This window comes from Mobula birostris, chromosome 17, assembly GCF_030028105.1.
Source record: "Mobula birostris isolate sMobBir1 chromosome 17, sMobBir1.hap1, whole genome shotgun sequence".
Lineage (NCBI taxonomy): Eukaryota > Metazoa > Chordata > Chondrichthyes > Myliobatiformes > Myliobatidae > Mobula > Mobula birostris.
In genome coordinates this window covers 46399274-46418787 of record NC_092386.1, presented here as the reverse complement: position 1 = coordinate 46418787, position 19514 = coordinate 46399274, and the positions used below count along the sequence as shown (strand labels likewise).

At 39.3% G+C, this 19514-nt stretch overlaps 1 protein-coding gene across 3 annotated transcripts in view; it reads left to right on the top strand.

Annotated features, from left to right (window-relative positions):
• LOC140211655 (dual specificity protein phosphatase CDC14A-like) overlaps window positions 1-19514 on the top strand; it is a 105367-nt gene that overhangs the window by 73060 nt on the left and 12793 nt on the right. The window contains exon 13 of one of the 3 annotated variants that reach the window (XR_011889539.1): window positions 15053-15193. The exons of the other annotated variants lie outside the window; for them this stretch is intronic. The gene's annotated coding sequence lies outside the window, so the exon portion shown is untranslated. The remainder of the gene's footprint in view (window positions 1-15052; window positions 15194-19514) is intronic. 3 annotated transcript variants of the gene reach the window in all.

The following is a 19514-nucleotide window of genomic DNA, read 5'->3' as shown; positions in this document are numbered from 1 at the left end:
AGGGAGGATATTCTAGAAGGCTCCTGAAACGAGACCCTATGGGTAGAGAGTAGAAGCAAGATGGTATTGTCCATTAGGTATAAGAGCAGAATTAGGCCATCTGGCCTGTCAAGTCTGCTCTGCCATTCCATCATGACTGATCCATTTTCCCCTTCAGCCCCAATCTCCTGCCTTTTCCCCATAATCCTTCATGCCCTGACTAATCATGAACCTTTCAATCTCTGCCTTAAATATACCCAATGACTTGGTTTCCAGAACTGCCCGTGGCAGCGAATTCCACAGATTCATCACTTCTGCCTAAAGAAATTCCTTCTCATCCCTGTTCTAAATGGACGCCCCTCGATTCTGACGCTGTGTCCTCTGGTCCTAGACTCCCCCACCATAGGAAATATCCTTTCCACATCCATTCTATTGATGCCTTTGTTGTGTTGCTGGGATGTTATTACTGATCTCCCAACAGTCAACAGCAGATAAAGAAACAGATATGAAGGTACATATCGGAGAGATGTAATAACAATAGGGTTATTTTACTGGGGGAGTCGTAGTGTGCTTGGGCAAAAGGCTCAGAGGGGGTGGATTTTTAAGGTGTGTGTAAGGGAGCTTTTTGAAATAGTATATTGATAAACCAATGAAGGAAGGAATATTACTGAATCTCATCTTGGGAATGTAGCTGGTCAAGTGGAGGGAGCGTAGGTAGGTTAACATTTTGGAGTTAGTGACCATAATGTCATATATTTTAAAAGTTCTTATGGGAAAGTATAGGAATGGTACAGTAATACAGATTTTCTATTTAGGTAATACTAATTTGATTAACATAGGGGAGGACTTGGCAAAGGCAGATTGGGAGCACCTGCCTGCAGGTATGTTTTCAAAGGAGAAATGGCAAGAACTAAAGATTAACACTTGTTGTGAGGGTAAAAGACAGGTTAAAAAGTATAAGGAACCCTGTATGTCAAGGTATATTGAGAGTTGGGTAAAGAGAAAAATAGAAGCAAACAGGTATACTGATGATGAGTGAAGTCTGCCAAAAACATAGAAGCGCAGGGAGGGAGGCAAAATTAAGAAGGGATCACAAAAAAATCACTGGCACTCAGGATTAAGGTAAATCAAAAGGTGCTGCTTAAGTATGTTAGGGCAAAAGAGTAAATGAGTAAACGTAAGGTCTTTTAGGGACAACAGGGGGAATCTATGTGGAAACAGAAGGAATTGGTGAGCTCCTAAATGAATAATTTTCATTTTGGTGTCTAAGCTATTTTCAATTTGCATTGATTTAGATCATGTATCTTATAATAAAACTTAAAGCTGTGTTTTTTAATTCCCATATTTGAGCAAAGTTCTCAAATTTCAGTAATATTTGAGTTTAAACCAGCTTATACTTAGTCATGTAACAAACAAAAGTACCTGTATAACCTTAACACTTTTAACAAATATCCCAAAGAACTTCATAGATAATATACACTAAGTGGAATTTGTGGATCGAGGTTTGTAATTTAAATTATTTATTTGGCCAAATCATAAACATGAGTACTTAAATTGAAAATAATTTATTTCAGGAAATTATTCTTACAAAAACTTTATAACAAGAGTACATAATTGCCTTCCCTTCAGTTGTAAAGCCTTTTTCTGTATTGTTCCTGGGATTCTTAATTTTGCTTATTTCTGAGTACACATAATGCCAAATCCTTCTCTAAAACTATTGAACATTTTGCAGAATCTTCCCTACACGAAGTCTGTAACCTCCACTGTTCTTGTCTGAATGAATGGTAGACCAATTAATTCTGGTATAATGCAGTAGAAGAGAGCTTTAGCTTCAAATAGATGTACAGTTGTTAATATCGAGAGAGATGTGTAATTTGTGATCAAACATCAGGCTTAGACTTTTAGCTTTGTATCAAAAGAGAGGAAGCAATTGATTACCATTATGTTATGTTAAATATTTATTCCACCAGACAGAAATAACTGTTTCCAGACGTGGAGGGAAACCCTTCTCTGCTGATACATGGTTCATGTTGCTTGGGGGTGTGCTGATGGGTAGGCAGGTAAAATTCTGGGTCACCCATATGTTTGCCAAAAAGAGCACATCTGCAGGAACCTACTGTACATCTAAGAGTAAAGGGCAAACATATAAATATTTAAAATTAATATAAACATATAGAAGTTATACAAACATAAAATTATGAAAGGGATAGATAAGATAGAGACAGGAAAGTTGTTTCCACTAGCAGGTGAGACTAGAACTAGGGGACGTAGCCTCAAGATTCAGGGCTGTTGACTTAGGCTGGAGATGAGGAGGAACTGCTTTTCCCAGAGAGTGGGGTCAATCTGTGGAATTCTCTGTCCAATGAAGCAGTGGAGGCCACCTCAGTAAATATATTTAAGACAAGCTTGGATAGATTTTTGCATAGTAGGGGAATTAAGGGTTATGGGGAAGAGGCAGGTAGGTGGAGATGAGTCCATGGCCAGATCAGCCACTATCTTACTGAATGGCGGGGCAGGTTCTATGGGCCAGATGGCCGACTCCTGCTCCTATTTCTTATGTTCTTATGATAGTATAGCTTTAAACCTCAACACATATTTTGATATATTTTATGTGAATCCATAAGTTAAACTTTACAAATGATACATTTGGTTTGGATTTTGAAATGACCAAGCTGAAGTTATTAAGAGTGTAACTATTTCCAGAAAAAAGAATTTTGTATGTGTTTTAGCTTGGATTATTCAAACGATTTGAATAAATTAATAGTGGTGATTCTTGTGGCATGTTATTGTTGGGGATGGTCCAATTTCAGCAGTATTATACTCTGTGTGTGTGTGTGTGTGTGTGTGTGTGTGTGTGTGTGTGTGTGTGTATATATATATATATATATATATATATATAGGAGTTTTGCAGAGAAATGTGTTGATGGGTCACCTCTTGTTTCCAAGGGGACACAAGTCACTGAGCACTCACAAGACAAGTGCAAGCTTTAAGATTAAGTGAAAAAGTTGACCAAATTAACCCTTGGCATACAATAAAACAATCTATCTACCAGCAACCCTGAATCTGCAATTTGTTTTTTTTTTCCCCCTTAATGCTTTGCTCCCCATACCTGACCATATTCATCTCCTTCTCACTGTCCACTGCCCCCAACATGAGCACTGACTCTCATCTCTCCGTCACTCCATCCTCATCTACCCTACACAAGCTGTCTCCAAACCCGCCTCCAAGCACAAGTAGCATCACTGATCCTCCATTTCCAAGGCATTTCCCTTCCCTATTGCCCCCTTAGCCCAAATTTAAGGTGGTAAGCTCCTGATCCAAGACCACCCATCCCTGAACTCCCCAGATAAGTGTCTGGCTCATTTCTCCAGATGTTCGACAGTTCTCTTTGTCTTTCTGATTCATGAAACATATGTAATCTGTAGGGAAGGAGGCCCCTTCAGCCTTCCCTTTCTCCTGTGGTCTGCTCTCCTGTCCGACCAGATCCCTCCTCTCCAGTTCTTTACAGTTCCTACCCACCTGACTTCAACTATAACCTTCTAGCTGTCCTCCTTCCACTCCCCCAACCTTTTATTATGTCCTCTTACCCCCCAACCCTTTCCAGTCTTGAAGAAGGGTCTCAGCCCAAAAAGTCGACTGTTTATTCACTTCCATAGATGCTGCCTGACCTGCTGAGTTCCTCCAGCATTTTGTATGTGGTGCTTTGGATTTCCAGCGCTGCAGAATTTCTCATGGTATGTGTAGTCTAATGTTTGTATTTCTCATGTTACTACAATTTGGATTTTCATTTTCTGGTGAAGGTGTATTTGACATAAGGTTTCTGTAACTTCAGTTATTTTGCTTTATAATCTTGTCCTTATTGCACAATTTGATAGTTCTGTATACAATTCTTGTACTAATGTTGGCAAGGTACAATTCTTTTTACACAAGAAGTTAAGACAAGAAGAGATATCAACCCTCAATTTTTCTTGGTAGTACACATGTGAATTTGGTGATCCAGGCAGTTGGTTGCTTCATTTAGAAAGTAGCAGCTGGAAAATACCAAACAAAAATCATCAGTTAATAATTTGCAAAATACTACTCTTGGCAGAGGAAACCAAGGGGAGAGATTATTCTCTGTGAGATTAATAAGTGGTTGTACACTTCTATTTGTGCCAAGTCGTGTTTAAAATTTTGGTATGGATGATTCTGATCTTCATCTTAGAGAAAGGATAGGAACAGAACTAAAATTAATAAGGCTGATACCAGAGATGTTAGAGCCATTAGTAAAGACCTTTTATAGGTTGGAAGTTTTTATTTCTTGGGAATGCAAGGCTCAGGAATGGTTTGCTTTTGTATTTAAAATCATGATGGGGTTTGCTAGAAGTAATGGCTCTTAACTGTGAAGGCTTAAAGAAAACTAGGGTTCATATGCCCAATATAGTCATAAATCAAGTAAGATTTCAAAAGAATCTTCTTTACAAAGAACAAGTTCCAAATCACATTACAGTTTCAGTCTAAACGAGGACTATAGGGGTAAATTCCAGAGGTGAAGTGAGAGCAATTCAGTATTCATTGAGAAGCCTTGATAAAACTGAACTCAATGGGCATGAAAGGAGCATCATCAAGAGTAACTGAGGTTATTGCAGACCTTGTAGCCTCAGGATGTCCTTGGGGCAGTTTCCTGGGCACAATCGCTTTCAATTGCTTCATCAGTCACTTTTGTTCATCACAAGATGGGCAGTGGAGTTGTATGCTTGTGATTGCATAATACACAGTTGTATTTGCAACTCCTCAGCAAATGAAGTAGTCACAAGAACATCTGAGTATAGCTAGACTTGGATAACATTCAGACATGGGTTGATGATGGCAATTGATATTCTGCCCATGGCATTTAATAGCTTTACTGTATCTCTGTGCCTCCCACCATCAGCATCTTTGGGAGAGTGGAGTGCAGTTACCACTGACTAGAAACTCAAGCAGAACAATTGCAGAAATACTTTGTCTACAAGAGCAATTTGGAGACTTGGTATAATATGGGAAGTGATTCATGTACTGACAGCTGAATCTGTTCCATAACCTATAACGTGCATTTCACAAGAATGCTGGAAAATTCTTCATCTTTATGGATAAGTGCAGTTCCAAGAACACTAGGAATTTAACATAAATCAAAATAAAATGTCCATTTGATTGGTACTCTGAACAATAATTTACTGCACACAGTGACAACTCTGTATATCATCCACAAATGGCCATTTAGGGCATTCTGACCATACCTTTCAAACCCATGACCTTATCACCAGAGGAAAAGGGTTTCAGATGCTTTGCTGGCAATTTCTCCAGGGTAGTTAGCAGTGGGTAATAAATGCTGCCCTTGTCATTGTTGTTCAAACTCCAAAAATGATTAAATTTGGGGGAAAAAGTAGTACAAATTCCACATTATCAACATAGAGCATGTTGTAGAACATAAACAATAGCAGTCAGGAGCAAGCTGGAATTGAGAAGCTTTATTACAAGCATGCAGAGTTTGCCTTCAGTATAACAAATCTATTGCACTCATCAGCTACAGCAGTAACATTCGTGCAAGCGCTGATCAGGAATTGTGTGCTTGTTTTTGTTTTTGTGCACTTTCTAGCTTGGGTCTTTCAGTAAGCACATTAAGAATTCATGGCAAAGGTGCAAAAAGACTTTTGCAATTAATGCCTAACTAGAGAAAATAGATCAAATTGGATACTCTAAATGATGTATTGGTTCATTATTCCTGAAGTGATATTGTGGGACCAGGGTGTATCTTATTTTGGACATCATTGCCATTTGTGTAAAACTCAAAATCTGTTAACAGCAGTGTTGTTTAGCTATTTCTGGATCATATGCTTGTTTCCTTAATTTCTCAATTAAATATGACCAAATTACCTCATTGGAAAAATGGACATACAAGTTTTAATAGTGCTTTTTTTCAAATATAGCCACCCCTCAAATGATTATTGCAAGTATCACCTCTCCAAACCCTCCAGCTGTCCCCAACTAAGTCTATGATTTGTATTATTGTTATTTGTTTCAAAGGTAGCCTTGTGTTTTAACTGTGTCTTGATTATTTTAAAGTCACTTCCTCCATCGAATGTATTTCAGTGCCTTGATGCTTTTAAACGGTTATCTCTTTTTTCCTCTCTCTCTTAGCTATCATCACATCTTTCCATCTAAATTATTTCATCATAAGAGCATAAGATATAGGAGCAGAACTGGGCCATGGGCCCATCAAATATAGTATAGAAACATAGAAACATAGAAAATAGGTGCTGGAGTAGGCCATTTGGCCCTTCGAGCCTGCACCGCCATTTATTATGATCATGGCTGATCATCCAACTCAGAACCCCGCCCCAGCCTTCCCTCCATACCCCCTGACCCCCGTAGCCACAAGGGCCATGTCTAACTCCCTCTTAAATATAGCCAATGAACTGGCCTCAACTGTTTCCTGTGGCAGACAATTCCACAGATTCACCACTCTCTGTGTGAAGAAGTTTTTCCTAATCTCGGTCCTAAAAGGCTTCCCCTTTATCTTCGAACTGTGACCCCTTGTTCTGGACTTCCCCAACATCGGGAACAATCTTCCTGCATCTAGCCTGTCCAATCCCTTTAGGATTTTATCCGTTTCAATCAGATCCCCCCTCAATCTTCTAAATTCCAACGAGTACAAGCCCAGTTCATCCAGTCTTTCTTCATATGAAAGTCCTGCCATCCCAGGAATCAATCTGGTGAACCTTCTTTGTACTCCCTCTATGGCAAGGATGTCTTTCCTCAGATTAGGGGACCAAAACTGCACACAATACTCCGGGTGTGGTCTCACCAAGGCCTTGTACAACTGCAGTAGTACCTCCCTGCTCCTGTACTCGAATCCTCTCGCTATAAATGCCAGCATACCATTCGCCTTTTTCACCGCCTGCTGTACCTGCATGCCCACTTTCAATGACTGGTGTATAATGACACCCAGGTCTCGTTGCACCTCCCCTTTTCCTAATCGGCCACCATTCAGATAATAATCTGTTTTCCTATCTTTGCCACCAAAGTGGATAACTTCACATTTATCCACATTAAATTGCATCTGCCATGAATTTGCCCACTTACCCAACCTATCCAAGTCACTCTGCATCCTCTTAGCATCCTCCTCACAGCTAACACTGCCACCCAGCTTCGTGTCATCCGCAAACTTGGAGAAGCTGCATTTAATTCCCTCATCCAAGTCATTAATATATATTGTTAACAACTGGGGTCCCAGCACTGAGCCTTGCGGTACCCCACTAGTCACTGCCTGCCATTCTGAAAAGGTCCCGTTTATTCCCACTCTTTGCTTCCTGTCTGCTAACCAATTCTCTATCCACATCAATACCTTACCCCCAATACCGTGTGCTTTAAGTTTGCACACTAATCTCCTGTGTGGGACCTTGTCAAAAGCCTTTTGAAAATCCAAATATACCACATCCACTGGTTCTCCCCTATCCACTCTACTAGTTACATCCTCAAAAAATTCTATGAGATTCGTCAGACATGATTTTCCTTTCACAAATCCATGCTGACTTTGTCTGATGATTTCACCGCTTTCCAAATGTGCTGTTATCACATCTTTGATAACTGACTCCAGCAGTTTCCCCACCACCGACGTTAGGCTAACTGGTCTATAATTCCCCAGTTTCTCTCTCCCTCCTTTTTTAAAAAGTGGGGTTACATTAGCCACCCTCCAATCCTCAGGAACTAGTCCAGAATCTAACGAGTTTTGAAAAATTATCACTAATGCATCCACTATTTCTTGGGCTACTTCCTTAAGCACTCTAGGATGCAGACCATCTGGCCCTGGGGATTTATCTGCCTTCAATCCCTTCAATTTACCTAATACCACTTCCCTACTAACATGTATTTCACTCAGTTCCTCCATCTCACTGGACCCTCTGTCCCCTACTATTTCTGGAAGATTATTTATGTCCTCCTTAGTGAAGACAGAACCAAAGTAATTATTCAATTGGTCTGCCATGTCCTTGCTCCCCATAATCAATTCACCTGTTTCTGTCTGTAGGGGACCTACATTTGTCTTTACCAGTCTTTTCCTTTTTACATATCTATAAAAGCTTTTACAGTCAGTTTTTATGTTCCCTGGCAGTTTTCTGTCATAATCTTTTTTCCCCTTCCTAATTAAGCCCTTTGTCCTCCTCTGCTGAACTCTGAATTTCTCCCAGTCCTCAGGTGAGCCACTTTCTCTGGCTAATTTGTATGCTTCTTCTTTGGAATTGATACTATCCCTAATTTCTCTTGTCAGCCACGGGTGCACTACCTTCCTTGATTTATTCTTTTGCCAAACTGGGATGAACAATTGTTGTAGTTCATCCATGCAACCTTTAAATGCTTGCCATTGCATATCCACCATCAATCCTTTAAGTGTCATTTGCCAGTCTATCTTAGCTAATTCACGTCTCATACCTTCAAAGTTACCCCTCTTTAAGTTCAGAACCTTTGTTTCTGAATTAACTATGGCTGACTTATTTCTCAACCCCATAACCCTTGACGCCCTGACTGATCAAGAACCTATCAACCTCTGCTTCAAATATTCTCAATTCCTTGGCCTCCACAACTTTCTGTGGTAATGAATTCCAAATTTATCACCCTCTGGCAAAAGAACATCCTTCTCATCTCTGTTCTAAATTCGCATCCCTCTATTCTGAGGCTGTACCCTCTCCTAGACTCACCCACAAAAGGAAACATACTTTCCACAGTCGCTCTGTCTAAGCTTTTCAATATTCGATAGGTTTCAATGAGATCCCTCCTCATTCTTCTATACTCCAGTGACTACAGGCCCTGAGCCATCAAATGCTCCTCAGGCATTAACCTTTTCATTCCCAGAAACAGTCTTGTGAATCTCCTCTGGACCATCTTTAATGCCAGCACATCTTTTCTTAGGTAAGGGGCCCAAAATTGCTGACAATATTCCAAGCATACAACACCTGTCCTTTGACCTCTTCCCTTGCCATAATCCACAGATCCAAATCAATCTTTCCAGGTGAAGCAGTGATTCACTTGCATATCTACCAGTGCATTGTGTTACATTTGGTTTTCAACTTGTGGTCATCTTTGCACTTTGCAGTGCACCTGAGATCAGTCCGCAGGGGCTATCTTGATCTTCCTGTTTCTTGCCACTTTTAATTCCCTATCTTGTTTTCACTTTGACCTATCTGTGTGTGACCCGCACTGGCCCAATGCAATTTTGAGGAGCAGCATCTCGTCTTCTGTCAAAGCATGTTGTAGTTTTCTAGACCAGTGGTCCCCAACCTCCGAGCCGTGGACCAATACCAGGCTGCAAAGCGTGCAGGGCTGCAGCAGTAGCCAGAGCGCACCCAGCACATCTTTAAGAAAAAAGCCGAAATAAACAAGCTAGAGGTTGGGGACCACTGTTCTAGACTCTGTTATTGAATTTGACATCCTCTGGTAACTGACTTCCTCTTGTTTGCCAATTCTGCTGTAGGCCATCCATTTTTCAATAGGCTCAGGTTTTCTCACACCTTTTAGCATAGTTTGATCTGATACCCATGTGTGACAGCCCAGCATTTTGCATATTCTAACTCTGTCTGCACCTAACAACCAGACATTTTATTCCTTTGTATCTCTATCCCAAATATTCCTTTTGTCCTATCTATCCCTCCCTCCACCTTCTTTGCAATTTAAAAGTAACTTGATTTTCTCTTTCTCAGTTCTTAGAGGATCTCTGACCCAAAGCATTAATTCTCCTTCTCTTATTGCAGATGCTGCCTGACCTGCTGTGTTTTCAGCACTTTGTTTTCATTTCAGATTATCTAGTATTTACATTTTGTCATTAACCTTTCTTAATCCTTTCCTAAAAATAATAAAAATTCAACAGACAAATTTAATTGCTTTTAAAAATAAATTTGGAAACTAAGCATTTGCTGGAATAATCTGTATGATTAAGATCATTTGATTGAAGATGCTGCTGTGCTCTTACTCAGGAATGCGAGAAAAGCATCCTGGTGCAATACACTATTTACATTTTCTTTAAAATACTAAATTACTAGCATTGTTGTCTGTGATTATTTAAATTTCAGAAATGCCTGATATATTGTGCCTTTGTCCATATTTCTATTTTTTATAAACAAACCATATGATTGGACAGGCAAGTTTTAAGAAAGTTCAGTCTTATATCCCCAATTTAAATATTATTCTTTAAATTGCTGTCTGATCTATCTTGTCTATCTACCTAAGTTGCTTCAACATAGTCATACTTTATTAATCCCGAGGGAAATTGGTTTTCATTACAGTTGCACCATAAATTTGAGCTGTTGCTGTTGAACATGTGCTGTTCTCAAATATCTACACGTCTGAGACTTGTTCTGTGCATTTCCCATGCCTTTCCACTGGCTTGTTGGCTTCCTCACAAACAATTGCATTTGAATTGATTGGAATCAGGTTTACTATCACTGGTATATGTTGTAAAATATTGTCTTGTGGCAGCATTACATCGTAATACATAACAACAAAAAATATAAATAACAGTAAGATGTGTAAGTAGTGCAAAAATAGAGCTAAAGATAGTGAGGTAATGTTCATGGATTCATTGTCCAATCAGAAATCTGTGGCAGTGGGGAAGAAGCTGTTCCCAAAACATTGAGTGTTCGTATTCAGGCTTCTGTACTTTGATGTTAGCAATGAGAAGAGGGCATGTCCTGGGTGATGGGGATCCTTAATGATAGATGCCACCTTTTTAAGGCATTGCATTTTGAAGATATCCTCCGTGCTAGTGCCCATGATGGAGCTGGTTGAGTTTGCAATCTCCTGCAGCTTTTTCCAGTCCTGTGCAGTGGCCCCTCTATACCCAATGGTGATGCAAACAGTTAGAATGCTCTCCAGGTACAACTGTTGAAATTTGCAAAAGTCTTTGGTGACATACCAATTCTCCTGAAACTCCAAATGAAATATAGCCACTGACATGCCTTTTTTGTAATTACGTCAAAATATCAGGCCCAGGATAGATGTTCAGAGATATTGACACCCAGGAACTTGAAACTACTCACCCTTACCACTGACGATCCCTTGATGAGGACTGGTGTGTGTTTCCTTAACTTCCTATTCCTTAAGTCCACAATCAATCCTTTGGTCTTCCTGATATTGAGTGCAAGGTTGTTGCGACACCACTCAACCAGGTGATCAGTCTCACTCCTTTTTGCCTCCTTGTCACCATTTGAAATTCTGCTAAGAACAGATGTGTCATCAGCAAATTTATAGGTGGTGTTTGAGCTGTGCCTGGTTGCACCACCATGAGTGAAGAGAGAGTAGAGCAGTGGGCTGAGCATGCACCTGTGTTGATTGTCAGTGAAGAGGAGATGTTACTTCTAATCTGCACTGACAGTGGTCTCCCGATGAGGAAATCAAGGATTCTGTTGCAGAGGGAGATGCAAGGGCCCTGGTTTTGGAGCTTGTTGATTTGTACTGAGCTGTAACCAATAAACAGCAGCCTGACAAGGTGATCCAAGGCCAGTGGAGAGCTGGTGAGATTGCATCCTCTGTAGATATAATTGTGGTGACAGGAAAATTGCAGTGGGTCCAGGTCCTTGCTTAGGCAGGACTTGATCCTGGCCATGACCAACCTCTTGAAGCACTTCATCACAGTAGATGTGTGTGTGCATCTGGACCATAGATTTTTGAGGCAGCTCACCTTTCTTGGGTTCTGGTATAATTATTGCACCTTTGAAGCAGGTGGGAACCTCCGAATCCAACAGTGAAAGGTTGAAGGTATCCTTGAACACTCCCACCAGTTGGTTGGCACAGGTTTTCGGCGCCCTACCAGATACACCATCAGGGCCCGATTTTTTGCAAGGTTTCATGCTTATGAAAGATGTCCTGACCTGAGCTTCCAAGATAGAGATTACAGGGTCACCAGATGCTGCAGGAATTCGCACAGGTGTAGTTTAATTCACCCTTTCAAAGCATGCATAAAAGATGAAAAGCTCATCTGGGAGTGAAGCATCACCACCATTCATGATGTTAGGTTTCACTTTGTAGGAAGTAATGGCCTGCAAACCCTGCCAGTGCTGACATGCATCCGATCCCATCTCTAACTTCAATTGGAATTGTTCTTTCACTCTTAAAATTACCTTCTGTAGGTCGTACTTGGATTTCTTGAATAGTTCTGGATTGCCAGTCTCAAATGACACAGATCTAGCTCTTAGCAGAACTACAGATCTCCGGTTCATCCGCAGATTTTGGTTTGCATATCTCTGGTGTGTTTTTGAAGGCATACCCTCATTCACACAGGTCTTGATGAAGTCGTTGACAACTGTGGTGTATTCATTCAGATTCAAAGATGAATTCCTGAATATTGTCCGGTCCACTGACTTAAACCAATTATGAAAGATCTCCTCTGTCTCCCTTGACCATACCTTCTTGGTCTTCACACTGAATCTGCAGTCTTTAGTCTCTGTTGATATGCCAGGAGTAGAAGTACAGCCAGGTGATCAGACTTACCAAAGTGCGAGCATGGATTGGCATGGTAAGCATTCATGATGGGGTGTAACCATGGTCAAGTGTGTTGACTCCTCTGGTTCCACAGATAAAATGTTGTTTGTAATTGGTTAGAGACTTTTTCAAGCTGGCTTGGTTGAAATTCCTATGCAATGACAGGGAATGCATCAGGGTGCACTGTTTCGTGACTGCTGATCATGGTGCTCAGCTCGTCCATACCTGCCTGATGTTGGCCTGAGGATGGAATGTAGAAGGCTACCAGGACAATGGCGGAAAATTCCCTTGCAGATAAAATGGATGACCTATGACCACCAGATGTTCCAGGTCGGGTTGAGAAGAACTGAGACAGAACCATCACGTCTGTGCACTGCGATAAATTAATCATGAAGCAGAATCCCCTTTCCTCTACCTTGGAAAGACTCAACTGATCTGTCTTTACAGTGAATGCTGAAGCCATCGCTGAATCCAAAGTGGTGGGGATTAGCCACGTTTCCATGAAGCTAAGTACACATTAGTTCCTGATGTCCCTTAGGTACTGTAATCTTGCTCTGAGGTCTTCATTTTTATTTTCCAAAGATGGTACATTTGCCAGCAAGATAGCTGGGAGTGCAGGTCTAAAGCCTCTGTGTTTCAATCGTACCTGTAGCCCAGTGCACCTTCCCCACTTCAGTTTTCTTAGAGGGGCACTACTGCACTCATGATCTGAGTCTGCATCTGTGGTCTGTCAATCCTTGACAGACTGAAGTATCTGTGGCTCTGACTCTGAATTTCAGCTGTAGTAGTCCTAAATGGGAATACTTGGTGATTGACATCAATCAATGAGCTCCACTCAAAAGAGTTGCTAGTTATAGAACCATCTTGAGAACAGGAATATTTGCACACGTACACTGTAATATCCAGAAACTATTTTCAATTTAGTTGCTATCATAACTTGATCATTCTCAAGACTTAGTTTTAAAAAAAAATCATTTATCTACTTTGACTCCACCTAAGAACTCACAGGTTTAATTGTTTCATTGTAAGAAAAAGGTTCAGTTAAAACTTAAACAAGTTGAGCTTGAAATCGGTTTTGTAAATATAATAAAACATCCCTGTAGGCTTATCTTTTTTGGCAGAATTTCAACCAGCATCTCACAGCAGTATGTAAAGAATAAATTTCACCAGCTTTGCCTCACAGCACCAGTGACTCAGTTTCAAGCTGTGTGGAATAAGCACTTTTCCCCTGTATTACATGGATTTTCGCCAAGGGCTCCAATTTTGCTTCCGTATTCCAAAGACCTATTGCATGGTAGCTTAATTGTCCACTACAAATTACTCCTAATGTAGGTGAGAGTTAGAATCCAGAGATTGGATCGTGAGGAGAAGGGGTTGCAGGGAAATTGGTGGGAAAAGGGATTGCTTTGAGAGCTGGCAGAAACTCAGTGGAATAAAATAGACTTTTTCTGTGTCATAAATATGGAACTACTCTGCTTTTGACTTTTAAAGTTCACACAACATTTACCTTAAGCATCCAGAATTTAATACAGTATTTAAAAGTGTAAATATAATTTTAACTTCAGTACAGACAACATCCTCATTGAGGAAGTCAGTATATGAATGGAGTCCTTTTATGCAAATACTGTCAATTATTTTGTGTCTGAGATTACTACAATCTTTCATTATGTTGTGAACTTATTTTCCTTTCCTCTACTTTTTCACAAGGACAGTATCAGGCCCTGTGTCCTGACTTAGTGCAGTTAAAATAATTGCTCCTTACACTGTCTTCTGCAGCCATTATAGCAGCCAGTGGATTTCCTTCATCTCCTCCTGTCTATTCACTGTGCAAAGCCCAAGTAATCGGTCACCTGGATGATTATCGTCTAGTAAAGGCCCCCTTTTAACATTTTCAGGAATACTGCATCATCCCTATTGTGAATACTGGGAAGCCCTGAAAATTCCTCACATGCTTTGTACTTTCGTGTACTCAGTCATGCCTTCCTGGGTACAGCTCATTATGACTCCCCAGTTACCTTGTCCTCTTCCAAACTGTCACAAAACTCAGGGAGTTAGTACTTTTGAACAGACGAATGTACCCATGCCCCATTCAGGATATTAGAAGGGCAACTTGTATTTTGCAGGAATTTTCATTTTCATATGTGTTTTATCATTATTGTTGTTTTGTTCTATTTTATGGGCCAGTGTTTGAAAGGTTCACCTTAAAGCTATATCCTTGAGCATAGGAACTGGGGAGCAGCCCAAATTAATATATTACTATCTTAACAACAGCAGATTCAAACACTTACACCACAGATTTTGTTTTTTTTTTAAAGAACTTAACTCAATGATATAAAGAGGTTTTTTAGTTTATCACTACAATGGTCTTTGAAAACTGGTTCCTACTTTGTACACGGAGGTCTGCGAAATATCAGCATGTCATATTATCAAATGTTATCAAATACTTTCTACATTCTGCATGGCACTTGCTTGCATTTTTTTGTTTCAGAAATAATAGCTTTACTGCAGTTATTTTGCCTATGGCATTTTAGCTTAAATTTTCTGCTCTTCCATTTGCATTTTTATTCATCTCTTTTCCCCTTCTAGATGGCTCCTAGCTATGCTGGTATCTACAGTGTGTAGCATTGTCATCTGGTGGATGGTTTGTGCCTACCCTTCTCCCATCCTGCTAATCTGTCTAGATGGGTTAGAAAACTAGTACCCTTCAGGACCCAGGCAGGTAGCACTGTAAGTGTGCCACTTCCATTTCTTTTTTTTTAAAAAAACAAAAAAAATAATCACTGGACAATGCATTCCATTTTCCAAGTTTCTTCCAGTGCATGCTAAAATCTATTATCACTATTTCTTAAATTATGTGAAAGTGTAATATGCTTTGTTTATTAGGTTTTATAGCTACTAGAACCTACCTTCACTAGTTAATTAAATTAAGTCATTGCCTTGTTTTTTAGTAAGTAATGTATGTGTGCATGTACATGTATTTAGTACCCTCTACTAACAGTCATTAACTTAATTACATCACTTACTGTAGAGTTCTTCTTAGCAAATGCTCCATTGTAATGGTTGAATTCCTGCGCTAACTCGTTCTTTAATTGCATGTTAAAACTGGAGCATAGTAATTGCATAAATTGCACAAAGTTTCAAATGCATCAGTAGTTATTTCTGACCAGTGAAACCAATTGCACTATTTAGTACTGTACTGGAGGTTTAGTGGTATGCAAATCTAACCCAGATAATAAAAACAGTACAGTATTTGAAATTAATCACCGTCTGCATGCCATATGACATCTGCTGCTTGCTGCTGATGATGGGAAGATCTGATTCACGAAGCTTGTGTTTGTATTTGTCTGCTTTATTATTGTTCTCTTTTAGGTTATGTAATTGGAATGTGGCACCTTACCAAGAAAAGAAATAGGTAGCTCAAACAGAAATATTGTGTTTCTTTTAAAAATCTTACTAGGGACTACAAGTTATTTTTTATAGCAGAAACGAGGAAGCAAATTATAATAATTATGAGTCTTGAATATTATGTAGGTAAATTTAACCTGGGAATATGTTACTTGAAAGTACCTCTCTGTTATCCCTTATGGCAAAATTTTAAATTGTTGCCTGTAAAAGTAATTCCTAAAGTCATCCAACAAAAAAATATTGGGATGTCATTCAGTATTTTTACCTGTCACAGAAATGAATTGCAATGTTTTAGGGAGTGCATCACATGCGGTAAGCTTATATTTTGGGTACAAAATTGAGCTGCATGCACCTACCACATTAAGCACCTTTGGGTAGGACAATGTCAGTGGTGGTGCATGGATGATATCGGCCCTTGTGCAGTGATCATTTTGTAATTCCCCTTTGCTGGAATTGTATCACTTTTACTAAAATGCTGAAGATGCTCATTAATGCTGCTTGGTATCTCCAGCACGTTCTGATTCCAGATTTCTAACATCTGCAGTATTATCCTTCTCAGTTGTGTTATGTTAAGCAATGTGGTGGTTGTCCTTGCGTTTTGAAGCTGCTAGAGTCCGTGGGAATGGGATCCAAGCTACAAAATAACTTGTGCTAAACTCCATCATTTTTCCAGTTGCGATCTCTTTGGGTGTTTTAAATTTGAATGAGATGTACAATCATTTATTTATTTTATGTTGCACTTTGGGTGATTCTGCTGAAGAGCTGGAGAGGGACCAGATCTGCCAAAGGAAGAGGGCACGAGGGCTGGTGCTCACGTAGCAAATCCCCGAACGATTTGCAGGGAACCACAATTCTCATTGACCCTCCACTATGTCAAGTACCTAACAATTCCAAAGGCTGTGGCAATAGGGGCTGATCATCTTCTGTCAGAACTTCACTCCAGCTTAGACTACAGCCTTCCTGAGTTGATAACCTCCAAATTAATTTGGACTTGAGCTTTTCTGGCCTATAGTTTTTCTAGTTGCTGTTGTATTAGATACATCTCTAATTCTTATCAAGAAGCAAGGTTTTCATCCTCTTCTACTTGAGCAATGCCCATCTTTTGTCGTAGCCATGCCATTGTTTAAGAATAGCAGACATAGCGATAGGCTGTTCTCCTGGATTTTTGGGTTTTCTGTTACTCCACAGGGTTCAGTGAAAAGCTTCAAAGTAGTTTATCCCACAATAACTCTTTGACTGATCCAGTTTGTCTCCAATAGCTGGAATCCACACGTGCATTAGGGTGGGATTTGGATACACAACTGCGATTTGCAAGGCTTGTGGGGTGAGCTTAATGTGCAGTGATATGGAAAACAATGTGTTCCATGTTTGAGTACAGCCATAAGGACTGTATTTGGACAAAGAAATCATTGCAGGAAAAAATGGTCATAACTTCCTCAGACAGTACTGCTTTTAGCATGTCTGTTTATGAGTGAATTTCTAGCGCTTTCTCAAAAACAAAACCTTTGCCCATCCAACAGCTGTGATGAGCTGAAGAGTCATTCCTTTGTCAGAACTCTAATCTTCCTTTGCACTCTGTTGTATCTACTAGACAAAATACTATCTTCTCAATTGTAAGTTTTATTATGTACATCACAGTATGTTTGCCTATCAGTTTAAGTATTGTGGTAACAGCAGTCCTCTTGCCAATCAATGTTTGCAATTTTATTTTCCATGCAGTACTATAACGATTGTCTTTTTTCTAAAAGTGTAATATTGTTTAATTACAACTTGTAGATCACGTCTCAGTGTTCCATTAGACCTCACCATTAATCCTTGAAAATATAATTCTGAGAATCTCAGCAACTTCCTCCTCATAATACTGATTCTTACAAACATAATGTTGCTATTTAAAATTCAGTTTCTTTCAGATTTTTTTAGTAAATGCCAAAGTACTAAATATCTACAACATATTTGATAGTCAGCTGTAGGCCATATATCCTATTTAAAATTATTGAGTTTATGCTCAACTTTTTCTTGATGCCTGTAAAGAAATAGATTTGAAATTTGGAGATCATAGATTTGCTTTTAAGATCTTGGTTCAGCATTCTTTGATTCTACTGAAGTAACAGTGAAATTTTGTTGAGGATTGAAGAGAGACCTGCTGGAAGTTTAGTTGTGCAGATAAACTTCAAGTTTCCAAATAGCTGAATGCTGCAATAATAAATTTCTGAATGAAGGTCAAGGTGTAATATCAAATTGTTGGATGTTGCTACAGATACAAGCGGAAGATTGAATATTTTAATAATGGGGTAAGTGATGGTTCTAGTGAAACAGACTAAATAGCTTCTGTATTATTGAAGTTATGAGTTACGTTAAATAGGTGGGAAGTAGGATTTCAATTATTTCAGATACATTTAATAGGTGAGAGATTTATTGACTAGATAACCAAATTAAGAACTGATTAGAAAAGTTTTCTAAATAGAATGTGATCGTGCATATTCCTGGCAGACAAATGTCAAAGAAAGTGTGGTGCCTGTCTTCCAGAAAGCACTGGAGTGTAGATTTGGGGAAAAATAAAGAAGGTAAAGTGAACAAATAAAAGGGTTATTTGATATCAAAAGGTCAAGATTGGACATACACTGAGAGGATGAAATACTGAAAGGATAGATGGAAGGTGAAAGGAAGATGGTTTTTACCACAAAAAAAAGAACTGAAGAAAGCATGGGACAAACGTGGTACAGAGAAAAGAGAATTGAGTAATCGTCAGTACAAAATGTCAATATAGACCTAGATCTTCAATTTTAATTGATTTTATATTGCATTTTAAAAATAGTATTTTCCCTTTTTAACTTAAAGCTGAACATTTGTTATCCTTGTATTTGTAAATGTACCTTAATCTACATTTCCCTGTAAAAGTTCCCATTCTCACCACAGGAAGCTCACGTCCCATCATAAAGCTTACACCACCTGTGTGCTTTTACTAATCTATTAAAATCATCATGTTAATCATGCTAAATCATGTCTGTCTTTAGCTGCAGCATTGGGTTACAAGCTCTGCACCATTAATTGGTCTTAATCCCATGGATAGCAAATTACTGTTTCTCACCTTGGCACCAGGAGGCAACAAAACATCTAGGATAATCTGTAGATGCTGCAATTCTGAAATGAAAATAATACTGAAAGCATTAACCTGTTCTAGTGAAAGGAAAGGGAAACAGAGTAATGTTTTAAGGTCAAAGATCCTTCATCAGAAGTCAACAGAATGGTCAAGAAATTTGGAAAAGGCCATGTAGGCTCTTCTAATACAGTTGCAGTTCTACATATTGCTCTAATTTCTTAACTCCTACATTCTTGCCTTTCCATCAGCATCCTCCTGAGCCACGTTGTTTGTTAGTGCCATTGTTATTTGGTTAACACTCCACGCCAGATTTCCCTGCAGAGAGCTACAGTACAGCTTCATGTTTTTGGGAGCACAGGTTATCATCATCCTTGTTCATATGATGTGCCATGTTATTATTTACCTCCCATGTCTACACCAAATTCTCCATTGTATCAAATTGTGTGTATGTTCTGGTATTTGTGAGTATGTTCGTTTCTAGAGATATATTTGTCTGAGTTGGTACCTACACTTTGCAGAATGTAGACTATTTCTTTCTGTATT